This window comes from Cyanistes caeruleus, chromosome 2, assembly GCF_971803275.1.
Source record: "Cyanistes caeruleus chromosome 2, bCyaCae1.hap1.1, whole genome shotgun sequence".
In the NCBI taxonomy this organism is placed as follows: domain Eukaryota; kingdom Metazoa; phylum Chordata; class Aves; order Passeriformes; family Paridae; genus Cyanistes; species Cyanistes caeruleus.
In genome coordinates, this window is record NC_141702.1 from 47624111 (window position 1) to 47636764 (window position 12654).

A 12654-nucleotide genomic window follows, 5' to 3' on the forward strand; every position below is an offset into this window, starting at 1 on the left:
GAATTACAGTTGTAGTTAGTAGACATGCTTCAGACACACACCAAAGAAGCTCCAGGCCAGCTTTAGATCTACTTACTTAACTATTCCTTTTTAAGTATCAGTGATAAATAGCTTAAACATTTTAGAACATTCTCAGATCTCCTTAACCATTATATGCTATACCAAGAGAAAAAAATCATTTCTATTTAGGTGAGAGTGCGTACAATATATATTAAAGTAGAAATTAGAAATCAATATGCAGACACATAGAATGAATAATCAGACAGTACCTCTCTCAAATTTTTACACGGGATCTTTCAGCATCTGCTCCTACCCTACTGTTTCTAAATATATTTATGCACGTTCAAGCTACACATAATTTTCCAAGCATGAAGAATTTTAGGGAACTCAGTGATTTTACTAAACAAAGTGACTTACATATCATCTCAGCTTCCAAACTAAGCTAAGCTAAAAATCCTGGTATGCTTCGTTAAGTTTCAATTTTCTAAAAAAGTCTTCACTTTTTTGTTGGTCAAGCTTAATAGCTCCTACTGAATAATAAAGCTATTGATATCTGACTATTGCCTATTTATCAGATTCAGACACAGGGGTTTTTTTTAAGCTGGGTACATCAAGTTCATTATATGTGTGCTTATGTAGTAATTAAATCAGACTCCTTGAAACTCTGCTAAAAGCATCACTTAGAGAAATAAATGGTTAAAATATTTAGATTTGTTCTTTCTCCTAATTTGAAACCTCCAGAGGTATTAAATGCAGCTTGCTGAAACCTTAACTGGAAGTAATGTCCAGAGAAGGCACTGGGACCTCATGACCCTTCCCCTGAGATTCAGTCTTACCACACACCTGGGGTCACAGCATTTGGAGGCAATTATTTTACCATTGATGGGCAATTATTAGCTCTCTGATAGGTAACTTTCCCCCAAGAGCACTGTAATTTACATATGCAGCTCATGAACCACAAAACTGATATTGTAGGTCTATGCCAAGAAGCAGAGTCCCTTCTAGGCAGCATTTCAATGTATCCACACCCAGACTAATTCATTGTTTTTGAAGTTGTGCTATCCTGCATCAGTGAAAGAATAATAATACCTCACAAGAACTCACAATAAAAGATGAAGAAAGATTAGAAAGAATGACTTGCAGATGTTGCAAGATGCACAGTGATGTTAAATATCAAGAAATAAAAAAATTGTTATGAGTCACTAGAAATGAAAGGTTTTTTGCCCCACTAATTAAATTAAAAATTATTTTTCTCATGTAATTAGCCCACTGTCATTCAACTACATATTAAACTATATCCAGATATCCTGTGTAAGCATAACTTCCAGCTAGCGAAAAGGTGTATATTTTAAAGCTCAAAGGATTTTGATTTCTGAAACCCCACTCTAAAAGTTATGTCATTATTTTTGTTTTCTTGACACAGAATACTGATAGTCACCAAATAAGGATTTTTGTGTCTGATTGCTTTCTTGGCAAAAACTAGTAACACATCTTTTAAAAGAAATTCTAGCACCCTCACTTTTTCGTACCTCTGAAAAAACAGATTTTTCAACACTATATAAATTTCCAAAAAACAAATGCACTGTAAATAGATAATAAATTTGCTATAACAATTTCTGGACAAAATGACCCCAGCATTTGATAAGAAATGGAATTATAAGTAATGCAGGAAAGTATGCAGGAGGGTAGCCATCATTTTCAAAAACATTTTACCAGATTTAAATCTTCCCCTGTTTTCAGAATATTATTATTTATTCCACAGTTAATGACTGGTTACAAACAAATATTAAACCCCTGTTACACTATATGTGAAAATATCATGCTGTGCTGTAGTAGCACCACTTAAATCAACTGAGTTCATTCTTAATAAGTAAAGTGAATAAACAGCATCTATGTGTTTGGAGTCACACTGACCTAAATAATACTAAGTACATCTATGGAAATGAGTTAAATAATAGTAGGGCATGAATTCATGCCCTGAAACCATTTTTTTCTCCTAGAACATAAAATGTCAGGGCCTGCCCTGACACTCTTTTGATCTTGGCTACTTGACCAGCTGTCTCCCAAGGGTTTCCTGGGCACAGCTAGGGCACTAGCCCAGCTTTGGGGCTTTTCCCAAGAGGCAGGCTAGATGAAGCTTGTGCTTGGGAGGCTAAGGGAGCTTAACCATATGGAAGTGGCCGTGCTTAGCTGGCCTCCAGGCTAGAGGGAGGCCTTGCATCATTCAATTTATTTGTAAAAATTACAGGCGAGCAGCGGAAATGCAGCTGTAATAGGAAAATAAAACAAACAAACATGTAAACAACAAACATTCCCAATTAGTCTCCCAACAGCAAACATTCCCAATTAATCTCTCATAATTACTGGAATAAAAGAGACAAACCCTGACAAATCTGTTCTCTTGTGTCCCTGGGGGATAAACAGACGTGAGTGGCCAGCTTCTGGTCTCCCAGCGTGCCGGGGATTTGCGCTGCCTGTCCATGCTGTGCTTTCCATATTGACCCAGCGCACTGGTGCTGAGGCACAGCCCAGTCTGGAGGCAGCTGTCTCGCCCACGAGCACCGCTTACTGACACGCGTCAGCTCACATCAACAGCGCGCCTGCGACCTAAGGTACTCAAACTCTGCCCTGAGTAAAGTAGATTTCTTCCCAGCTGCCACGTTTTAAACATACATCCTGAGCCTATATATTGTTTAGCTGTAGGGCATTTTCCTCTTAAAAGTTTTTAAAAAGGCACACTTAATTTCGCACTCACTGCTGTCTTCTGTTATGGCAAAGAGACACTTCCTTTCCTCTTTCTTTCTCTTCTTACCCAAAGTCTTCTTCAATATATTCAAGAATAAATTAATCAAACTCCACTAAGCAAGTACCTTTCAAAGAAATCACCAGGTTACCTTCCTAATACTTCTATTTTATCCATTAGCCTGAAACCATTTAAGGCTAATGACATACAATGTCATGTCTAGTGGGAAATGGGGAAGGGGTTATTCTCCTCATCAGGAAAAATGTTTGGAGCTCTTAAAATGATTTTTTCTGAACTTGAAAAAGTTTTAAGTCTTCAAAGTTTTGGAAGCAAATAAAGTATTAGGGACAGATCAAGAACTTTGTGTCAATATTTTGGGGACTTCTTTCAGTTTTTTATTTTTTCTAATTTTCACAAGAAAATCAACTTATAGATTAGGAAAAATAAAAACTATACATTTTAATTAATATATTATCACAGTGCACAGAAAATGTATGAAAATACGTCTTTTCTACAGAAATTTTAATTTAATTTGTATGTCAGATAAACCTAAATTTCAAAAAAATTTGAACCAGCTTCAAGTTTTACTTAAGACCTGACTGAAATATCTTCAAACACAAGACTTATATGATTAAAAAAAAATTGATTCATTCTGAATCGACATTTGAAAAATTAGTTTTTTTAAATTTAATAGAGATTCTTTCAAGGTGATGAGTAACAAAGAGGCATTATTCAGGTACATTTTCTTTGTGTAAAAGAAAAATTGCTTGAAAGTTTAGAAAATATTTTCATTGTTTTCTTGTCTTTGTCCTCTTTTTCTCATTGAAATACTTTCCTGCTTCCACAAAAAAAATAAAAAAATAAAAAAAAAATACACACTATCATTAAAAAACTTATATATTTTCTGTTTCTGAAACAAACAAAGCAAAAGTTTCTAGTTTGCATCGTTACACAAGAAAGATGTCAAATCTTAATGACAGATAAATCTTTCCAATCCATTTTTGTTAAAGAAAATAATTTCCATTCAAGGGTAAAGCTCACAAGCAAAGCTTCTGTCATTAAATTCCTCCTTTGTTGTTTCTTGCTATTAAGTTGTGTAAGGTGGAGGTATACAAAAACCTCTCTGAGGCATCTGCACCATAAATAGTCCTTTTGTTTGCCACCAGGAGGGAAGCGAGGGCAGTCACAGCACTATAGGCAAAATATACAAGGGAGGAAAGAGCTGTTGCCTCATGCTCACCTAAATTCACTTCACTGGCAGCCAGGCATCAGACCTAAAGGAACTGCTGGGAAAGCAACCAGAGAAATGAAATATGTTTTTAGGTACATCGAAACAAAGGCCTGAGTTCCATATTCTGAGTTCCATTTTGCACAGTTTGACTTTTTGAAGCCCCTGATTTTTGTCATACCTGAAAGATGCTGAAAGAGCAGCTAGCAATGTCAGTGGTAACCAGATTTTTTTGATGTGCATACTGAGAAGTTCTAATTGCAGGACAAATTTTTCACTAGTTCCCCTCAAATCTTTTCGACCTCTGAGTGAAACTCTGTGGTTGGTAAAAAGCTTATCAGACATATTTTCTTTTTCAGAATTATTTGCCAAAAAGATTATAATAGATTATTTTATACAGATTGTGCATCACCACTCAGGAATGTAATTTTCCAACAGAAGACAAATAAAGACATGTTGTTTGACTATACTGATAGATTCTACATTGGCAGACTTTTTTCCTGCTGCAAATCTGATTTACTTTAGATGTGAGATTAATCCTTTTACAAGAGGCAGGAATGTGAAATTATAAAGAGGAAGGATTTTCTGCCACTTTTGATATTATTTATACTTACATAGCACTTACAAAGGTGAGGACATGCATCAGCAAATTATCTAAAATTTTTTTACTCAGATCTTCCTTCTGACATCATGCCAAAGTTAACTCCACTCAATCCATTCAACAGTTGTTTCAGCATCAAAATTTTATATGAAAAAATGGTATATTTATTTACTGCATTAAATAAAACATTGTATTAAATACTCCTCTGCTCCACTGTCCTTTTCAGTTTTCCTATAATCTCCACAAGACATCCACAGAAAATATTTTTTATTTCTCCGGTGTAAGACTGTAGTTGATTTTTCAAGTCTAAACAGGAAGACTTTGACTGTGATTGTAGATGACACTAGCCTGTAGCTGGAAAAATATTGTTCAGATTCATGTTTTTCAGGACAAAATGTAACTTGTCTGCAGACTCTAAAATGAAGATTCACTTTGTTTTCTTCTTTTTCAGGATTTGATTACTTTTTTGGGGTTTTTTGGTTAGTTGGTTGCTTGAGGTTTTTTGGGGAGTTTTGTTTGTTTGTTTTGCTTTAACATCACTGCCTCTTATTTATAGCCTTGGGTTTAAAACATTCTGCAGGAGAACCATTCAACTCTACTGTTTTACCTTCAGGAAACAATTTAACCACTCTTAGCTATTTACTGTGTTATCAAATCTTCCTCTATAACTTCATGGTCAGACAGAAGAAGAGCCAGCAAATCCCTGCTGGGATGAGGAAATCAGTCAGTAACAAAGTAGGGCATTATACAGATTGGGATATTAAAAGAAAAAAAAAGTATATATGTATGCACATGTATACACACAGATAAATGTGTATACAAATGCACACAAAATCTGTTAGGGCCATCTGGATTTCCAACATGGGAAATGGTTATTTTCTGGCTTTAGCCTTCTTTTGAGGCTCCCATCCTGTCGTTATGTCAGCTTTAGTTACTTCTCCCATGGCCAGAACACGTTAGGTAACTCAACTTTCATAATTTTATTTTTAACCTCGGTTGTACTTTTTTTATGTCTTACTTCTGTCTTAGGGATCTTTCATAAAAGAGTGCACTTTTCTCTCTCAAAAAAAACCCCAACAATATAACGCATCCTCATATATATTTTTACTTCATTTTGCTAGGTCTTCACCATTTCCAAATTTGTTTCAAAGTTCATTCAGGGTTTTGCCTAACTCATTTTTCTCTTCAAACCTGGCAAAAGTAATGCCTTTTATAACAGTAAGAGGAAAAATAAAAACAAACCTGTCTGCAAAGAATCCAGGAGGCAGTGTAAATCCATTTCCATTGATTTAAACTGACTTATCTCTCATGAGATGCCAGTTTTCTAAGGCTGTCATCACAGCAGCAATGTCAGGTTGCAAAGGGAGGTTTTGATGTAGGTTGAATGTCCATCAGTTAGTGCAGAAAGTTTATACACTGCTGAGCAACTTTAAACACTTGTTGTAGGGGATAAATCCCTTATTTGTCATCTCGTTTTTCACTTAATTCTACATAAGAGTAATTCATTAATATTAATGTGGTATTTGCATACTTTAAAAGAAAAGTAGCACATATATATGTATTATAAATCAGTTTATTAAGTCCTTTTACCAATATTTTTTGGTAATTCGCAGACATTTTTTACCATTTTCTGCTGTAATGTAAAATCTAGTCATCCCTTGGTAGACTCTGAATATGTGTCTGCTATAATAAAGTCTAATAGCTTTATTTATGACAGTCCTTTGGAGACTCCAGCAACTGTGTGCAGTCAAGATTGTTCAAGCCATTATAATACAAGATTGTATTACAGTGATTTGAATGGATAAAAGTTCTTTCATTTCCAAAAGGGAAATAAATTGTTAGACGCTGTTCTGTAATGTATGAGGACAAATGTATTCCTTTAGTCCCCCAGACACAAAGCTGTATTTTCTCAAGCAACACTTTTGCAAAAAATAAAATGCATAAGAACTAAGAGGGTTAGTGAACAAAAAGTACAGAAATTATCTATTTATTTATTATTTTCTAGTGTAAAATTTTGTATATCAAGTACATTAAAAATCCTTTGTTTTGGGATATTCAACAGCTTAACCATGGAAACATTCCTTCAATTTGTCTCCTTGAAAAATGTCTGAATCTTACAGAACTGGCTATTAAAGTCTACCTTGTGCAGTGTTAGTTCATTAGTATATGTAAAGTTCACTTTGCAGTAGTCCCTCATTATAAAAGTCATCCTTCACATTTTATCTACAAAAGTTCATTTTGAATAAAAATTTGAAAGAGTACAGCTACACAACCCATTTTAAAACAGTTAACTGCTTCCAGTACTTCTAAAGTATACAAAACATTAAAAGAAAAAGTAGAAATATTAAAGATTTTCCCCAGAAAGTTAAATTTATCTGGTTAAAGTTATCTGGTGCTGACAAAATTTTATAACCCCAGATTTACATGTTTGAATAAACCTTGGAGAATTATTACCTTTCATGGTCATTGATCACGAAAGCATCTTTGTTCAACAAAATGTGATTAGGTCCCCTTGAGGTCAGCACATGCTTAAAGACTAATATTTATTTAAGGATTTTGCTGATGTGAATCTTTCTTCAATTACCTTTTCATTTGATTGTGTTAACAATGCACAGTAAAGCTTGTTTGTTCAGGAAAAAAATTGTGCTTACAAACTTGTAATACTTGAGAGAGAGAGAGAGAGTGGAGCTAACACAGTATTTAGCAACAGGACAGAAGTACTGTTAAGTGCTATTGCTGTGTTGGGCAAACCAAGAGCAAAAATGGCATGGAAAAACATAGTCTTGGTAGTTAATGATGTCTGGCCATTTGCCTTAAAAGATTGAAATTTCTGTTATAGAAATTTTTTTTCTCTTTTTTTAAAAATTTCCATGCATTTGTGTTCTGCACCCAAACCAAACTAAGCTAGTTTTTCTTGTATATCCATCTTTTTATTTCATTTAGCCAGTAGCATATCATTTCAGTCTACATGCTTTTCTAAGGAAGATCATATTATCAAGGAAATGTCCTGGCTGCCGTAAGAGAACACTGAACACACACACACACAAATACATACACATAGATGAAAGTAAAGCACAGTTGAGACTAGACACAGTCCAGTGATTGATATTTTAAGTTGCACGTGACACTCCTTCCTTGTTCTGTTGCACTGCATTTAGATATTGTATGGCTCTCCAGACATGCTATGCATAATTTTACATACCATCTGCTTTACATGCCAGGTTCCATATGTACAATGTATAACCTAAAACCAATATTTTGAATGATTTGAGCTACAGTGGAGGCTTTTGTTCTTAAATTGTTGGATAGAAGAATATAGTCCTAAATAAATTATCCAATGAATGTGTTCTGAGACGAACAAAATTTATTTTGAAAATGTTCTTAAAGGTGTAGAAATGAAAAAAATTCAGGTGACTTTCAAGAATCCCAGTAATGTTGCTTACTAGATTCAAATGCCAAGAGACCTGTAAATGCTTGCTACCATTCACCTAACAACCACAGCATTACAAGGGCATAAACATGTTTCAGAGTCAGGCAAGGGACGGAAAAAATAGTCTTGAAATATTCATCTGAGTGAAGAGGAACAGCATTTACTCCTCAAAACAGGATGAGGTTTATAAAGCTGCTGAAAGTGAGTAATGGTTATTCAGAATCACGTTCTGGGGTTTCCTGATAGTTCATTATCTGGCTTCATTCAGCTGTGCCTTAGATCTTATATACTCTTCAGTTACGGGTAAGCCTAAAAAACCTAAATTTCTGTTTTTTTGGAGATGCTGTCCACAAGATCTGTCTGAATATCCATACACATCTTTAGGAGAAGTACTAAAACATCAAAATGAATAAAGACATTAATTCCAAACAATGGCTCTCAGATAAACCCAAAGATTTATTCAAATAATATCTTCATTTTTAGAACTGCTGACCCTTTCCATTGAAGAAAGAGCATTGCTTTGGATCTTAAAAAAAGTACCATCATCACACCCTGCCATACCCCCCATAAAAAATACAAATACAAACCTCTTAATACTGAAGTAATCAACATATTTTTCACATTTGACTTGAAATAGTAATATTGTCAACAAAAAAAAGGTTGTGGCATTATAATGTGTTAACAAACAACAGATAGAATGAAGAATAGAGGAAGCAACAAAGTAGCTCAAAACAAAATTTTACTCCATGTAAAGTCCCATAAAATAGATACCCTTCACTTCCATATATGGCACATGATAGAATATTTCACAGGAAAATTAGAAAGAAACTTTCAATCTGACATTTTAAGAATGAGTTGTCTGTCTTGCCTATGGATTTGCAAGGAGAGAAGAGATAATCAGCGCAGCATTTGTCCATTTTGCAGGCTTTTTTTCCCGCTGTAACATGAACATCTTAATCTTTTCACAGTTAAGTATTAGTGACACATTCAGTTCACTTCAATGACAATTCTATCAGATGCCTGCAAAAAAAGCTGAACAAGAGGTACAGCACTTCAAACTTTGTTTTTATATTTGCCTATTAACACAAAGTTGTACTTAAAAGGGAAATATCATTATTGGACCATAACTAAGACAGGGTTTTTAATTCTTGTGTTGCATTTCGTTAGTGGTGGGGGCTACAGGGGTGCATTCTGTGAGAAGCTGCCAGAAGCTTTCCCTGTGTTCTACAGAACCAATGCCAGCCAGCTCCAAGACGGACCTGCTGCTGACCAAGGCTGAGCACCATCAGCAGCGGTGGCAGAACCTCTGGGTAACAGATTTAAGAAGGGAGAAAAAGAGCCTGAGCAACAGAAACTGCAGTCACAGAGAGGACTGAGAATATGTGAGAGCAACAGCTCTGAAGACATCAAGGTCAGTGGAGAAAGAGGAGGAGGAGATGCTCCAGGTGCCGGAGCAGAGATTCCCCTGAAGCCCGTGGTGCAGAGCATGGTGAGGCAGGATGTCCCTCTGCAACCCATGGAGGTTCATGGTAGAGCAGAGATCCACCTGTAGCCCATGGAGGAGCCTGTGCCAGAGCAGGTGGATGTTCCCAGGAGACTGTGACCCCTTGGGAAGTTCATGCTGGAGCAGGCTTCTGACAGGACCTGTGGCCTTGTGGAGGAAGAACCCCACACTGGAGTAGTGTCCCTCTGTGTGAGACCCACAGTGGAACAGTCTGCACCTGTAGGAATGGACCTTGTGGAAGGGACCCACACTGGAGCAGCTCATGAAGAACTGCAGCCCAGGGAGGACTTGTTGGAAAAGTTCATGGCAGACCATCTCCCGTGGGATGAACACCACACCAAAGCAGGGGAAGAGTGTGAGGAATCCTCCTCCTGGGGAGGAAGGAGCAGCAGAGACAACATGTGATAAACTGACCACAACCCTCATTCCCCATCCCCCAGAACCACTGGCAGGAAGGAGGTAGGTAATAAGGGTGTCAAGACAAGCCTGGGAAGAAGAATGAGGGGGTAGAGGGGAGGTTTAGAGGGGAAGGGGAAGGGTGGATGTTTAAGATTTAGCTTTTATTTCTTGTTTTCCTACTCTGGTAACAAATTTCTCCAAGATGAGTTTGTTTCACAAGTGACAGTAACTGCTGAATGATTCTCCTGTCCTTATCTCAACCCATGAGCTTTTTGTTACATTTCTCTCCCCTGTTTAGTTGAGGAGAGTGACAACACAGTTTTGGTGAGTTTCCTGGCATCCAGCCAAGTGCCACCCCAACACACCTATCAATGTAATAGTCACATTGTTCATGAGTATGGGCATATTTTTGATACTTAATAAGTTTTTGACCAATTTCAGTGGGGGGGTAGGGGGCTTGGGTGTTCTTTCAACACTTAGATTTGGAAAAAAAAAATTAAAAATCACACTTTCCTTTTTAAAGCATTTCAAGCAGTTGAGAATGGTTAGTCAGGTTACAGGAATAAGTCTAGCTTTTGCCATTTGAATATCAATATTTGTATTTGGTGCTTCATTATATATCTGACTGCTCCCAATCTAAATACTGCACTGAACAGAGGATGTTCTGTGAACTAGAACTTCCATTTGCTAATGGAATTTTTTTTGCATAAAATCTTCTTTGCAATCCATATGAATATGGGCATTTTAATTATTAATCAGAAGCATTCTTTCTTATTTGTATCTGTGCTGTGAAAGAGTTGGATAAAATGGGATGAAAAATTAATGTACATTTAGATTTTTCTCCTCTCTAGAGGGTGGGTGTTCATGAGTTAAATGCTTATGCAACACCTTTTCTTACAAACTGTACTACAGTTCTCTTGTTACTTCTCTGTTGTGCCTTTCTGGGCCTGATCCACAGGCCACTGAAGTCAATGAGAGCCCACATAATTGTCTCCGGTTGCTTCCAACTTTTTAGTGAGAAAAAAGATATACTGGAAAAAGTATCAGTTACTACATAATGTGTTTTAAAACAATGGGATTCAGCCCACTTGATTTCCAACACATCAAGAAATCTTTCTAGTATTCTCCAGTGCAAAGTGGCAATGAAAATCTGGAAGACAATTCTGACACTGCGCTGCTAAAACTCTTCGGTTAGCACGCTAGTTTCTAAGATGAAGTTTCTTTTGTACATCTCTTTCACTTTGCCATCTCTCCGTCTTCTGCCCAGTCCCTTTCATTCAGTATTGACCATAATTGCCTTCCTCTGAAGTCAATTGGGAGTTTTGCCATTGACTTCAATGGCGGAGTTATCATACCCAGGATGAAAAACACAGTGAGAGATCATTGCCAAAGTACACACAGTAAAAGTAAGAAAAAAGATTTCAATGATTTACCAAAATCCACTTAAAAATCGCCAGCAATTGTGAGCTTTCATACGTGTTTCCCACAAATCGCACCAGGCAGTCTAGGAGAACAAAAAAGCCCCTTGCACGGTGTTCCTGGCATTTGGTAGCCGGGGCTGAGCCCCTGCCTGAGCCGAGTTAGCAGAGCGCAAACCCGAGCCGAGCGGAGCTACCCACTAATTGATAGCAAACATTTTACAAACATTACGCTTCCCTAAGGGACGAGCGTTTTCCCACCGGAGCCCTCTGCAGCGCAGGAGGACGGAGCACGCAGGACGGGGAGCGGGCAGGGGAGCCTGGGGCACCCTCTCGCTGCGGTGCCGGGGCACCGGCCGGGGCTCCGCTCCGCTCCCCGCGCCCCGCTGCGCAGCACCTGGTGCTCCGCTCCGCAGGTGAGGCGCTCTGCGGAGCTCCGTCCCCGTGTTCCCGTGTCCCCGTGTCCGACGGCAGGCACCGCTGCTCCCGAAACACCGGACCGCGCTGGCAGCCGCTAGAGACGCGGCCAAAACCGAGGAGTAGCAGCGGACGGTACCCGGGGCGCACGGGGGGCACCGTGCCCTCCGTGCCCCGGTCCCAGCACGGCGCGGAGCAGAGCCGCCAAGGAGGGAGCCCCAAGCGCGGCAGGGCACCCTCCACACCTTACCCGCCCCCGGGGGACCCCTGCGAGGCTCGGAGCCCCGTACTCACCGCGGTGCTGCAGGCAGCAGCCCGCAGCGCAGGCGAAGCGCCCCCGCCCCGGCCGGTGCCCGCTGCGGTGCACAGACCCCGTCCCTCGGCGCCCACATCCAAGCCCCGGCCGCGCAGCTAAAAGTCCTTCTGAGGAGCACACGGCGAGCCTCGCCGCCTCCTGCCTCGGATCGCTGCCACCTCCCCTCCCCTCGCCCCCCCGCCCTGCGCCCCCCCGGCGGGCGGCAGCAGTATAAGCGGTCCCTCACCCCTCACATCACGCACCGGCAGAGGTGCCGGTCCTCGTCGCTACTTACCGGGCATCCTTCAGAGCGGCGGGCGGGCGGGCGGGAGCGAGGGAGGAGGAGGAGAGAGAGGGAGGGATTGAAGGAGGGAGGGAGAAGGGAGGGAGGGGGCTCCGGGCGGGCTGCGCGACGCTGCGCTGTGCTGTTCGGCAGCTTGGGCAGCTCGGCAGAGTCAGTGAGTGAGTGCCTCCGTGCGTGACGGCGTGTGCGTGTGTGCGCGATGCTGGACACTAGCGAAGGCAGACTCAGGCACGGAAGGGCGGCGGGAAGCGGCGGGGGAGATCGGGGGGCGCAGCCCGCGCATGGCGGTGCCACCAGGTGCGGCCCAGCGCGCCC

At 39.9% G+C, this 12654-nt stretch overlaps 1 protein-coding gene across 1 annotated transcript in view; it reads right to left on the reverse strand.

Annotated features, from left to right (window-relative positions):
• Window positions 1-12369, reverse strand: part of HS3ST5 (heparan sulfate-glucosamine 3-sulfotransferase 5) — a 192660-nt gene extending 180291 nt beyond the window's left edge. Inside the window, exon 1 of the mRNA XM_086876854.1 lies at window positions 12331-12369. The gene's annotated coding sequence lies outside the window, so the exon portion shown is untranslated. The remainder of the gene's footprint in view (window positions 1-12330) is intronic.
• Between the last annotated feature and the right edge of the window lie 285 nt (window positions 12370-12654).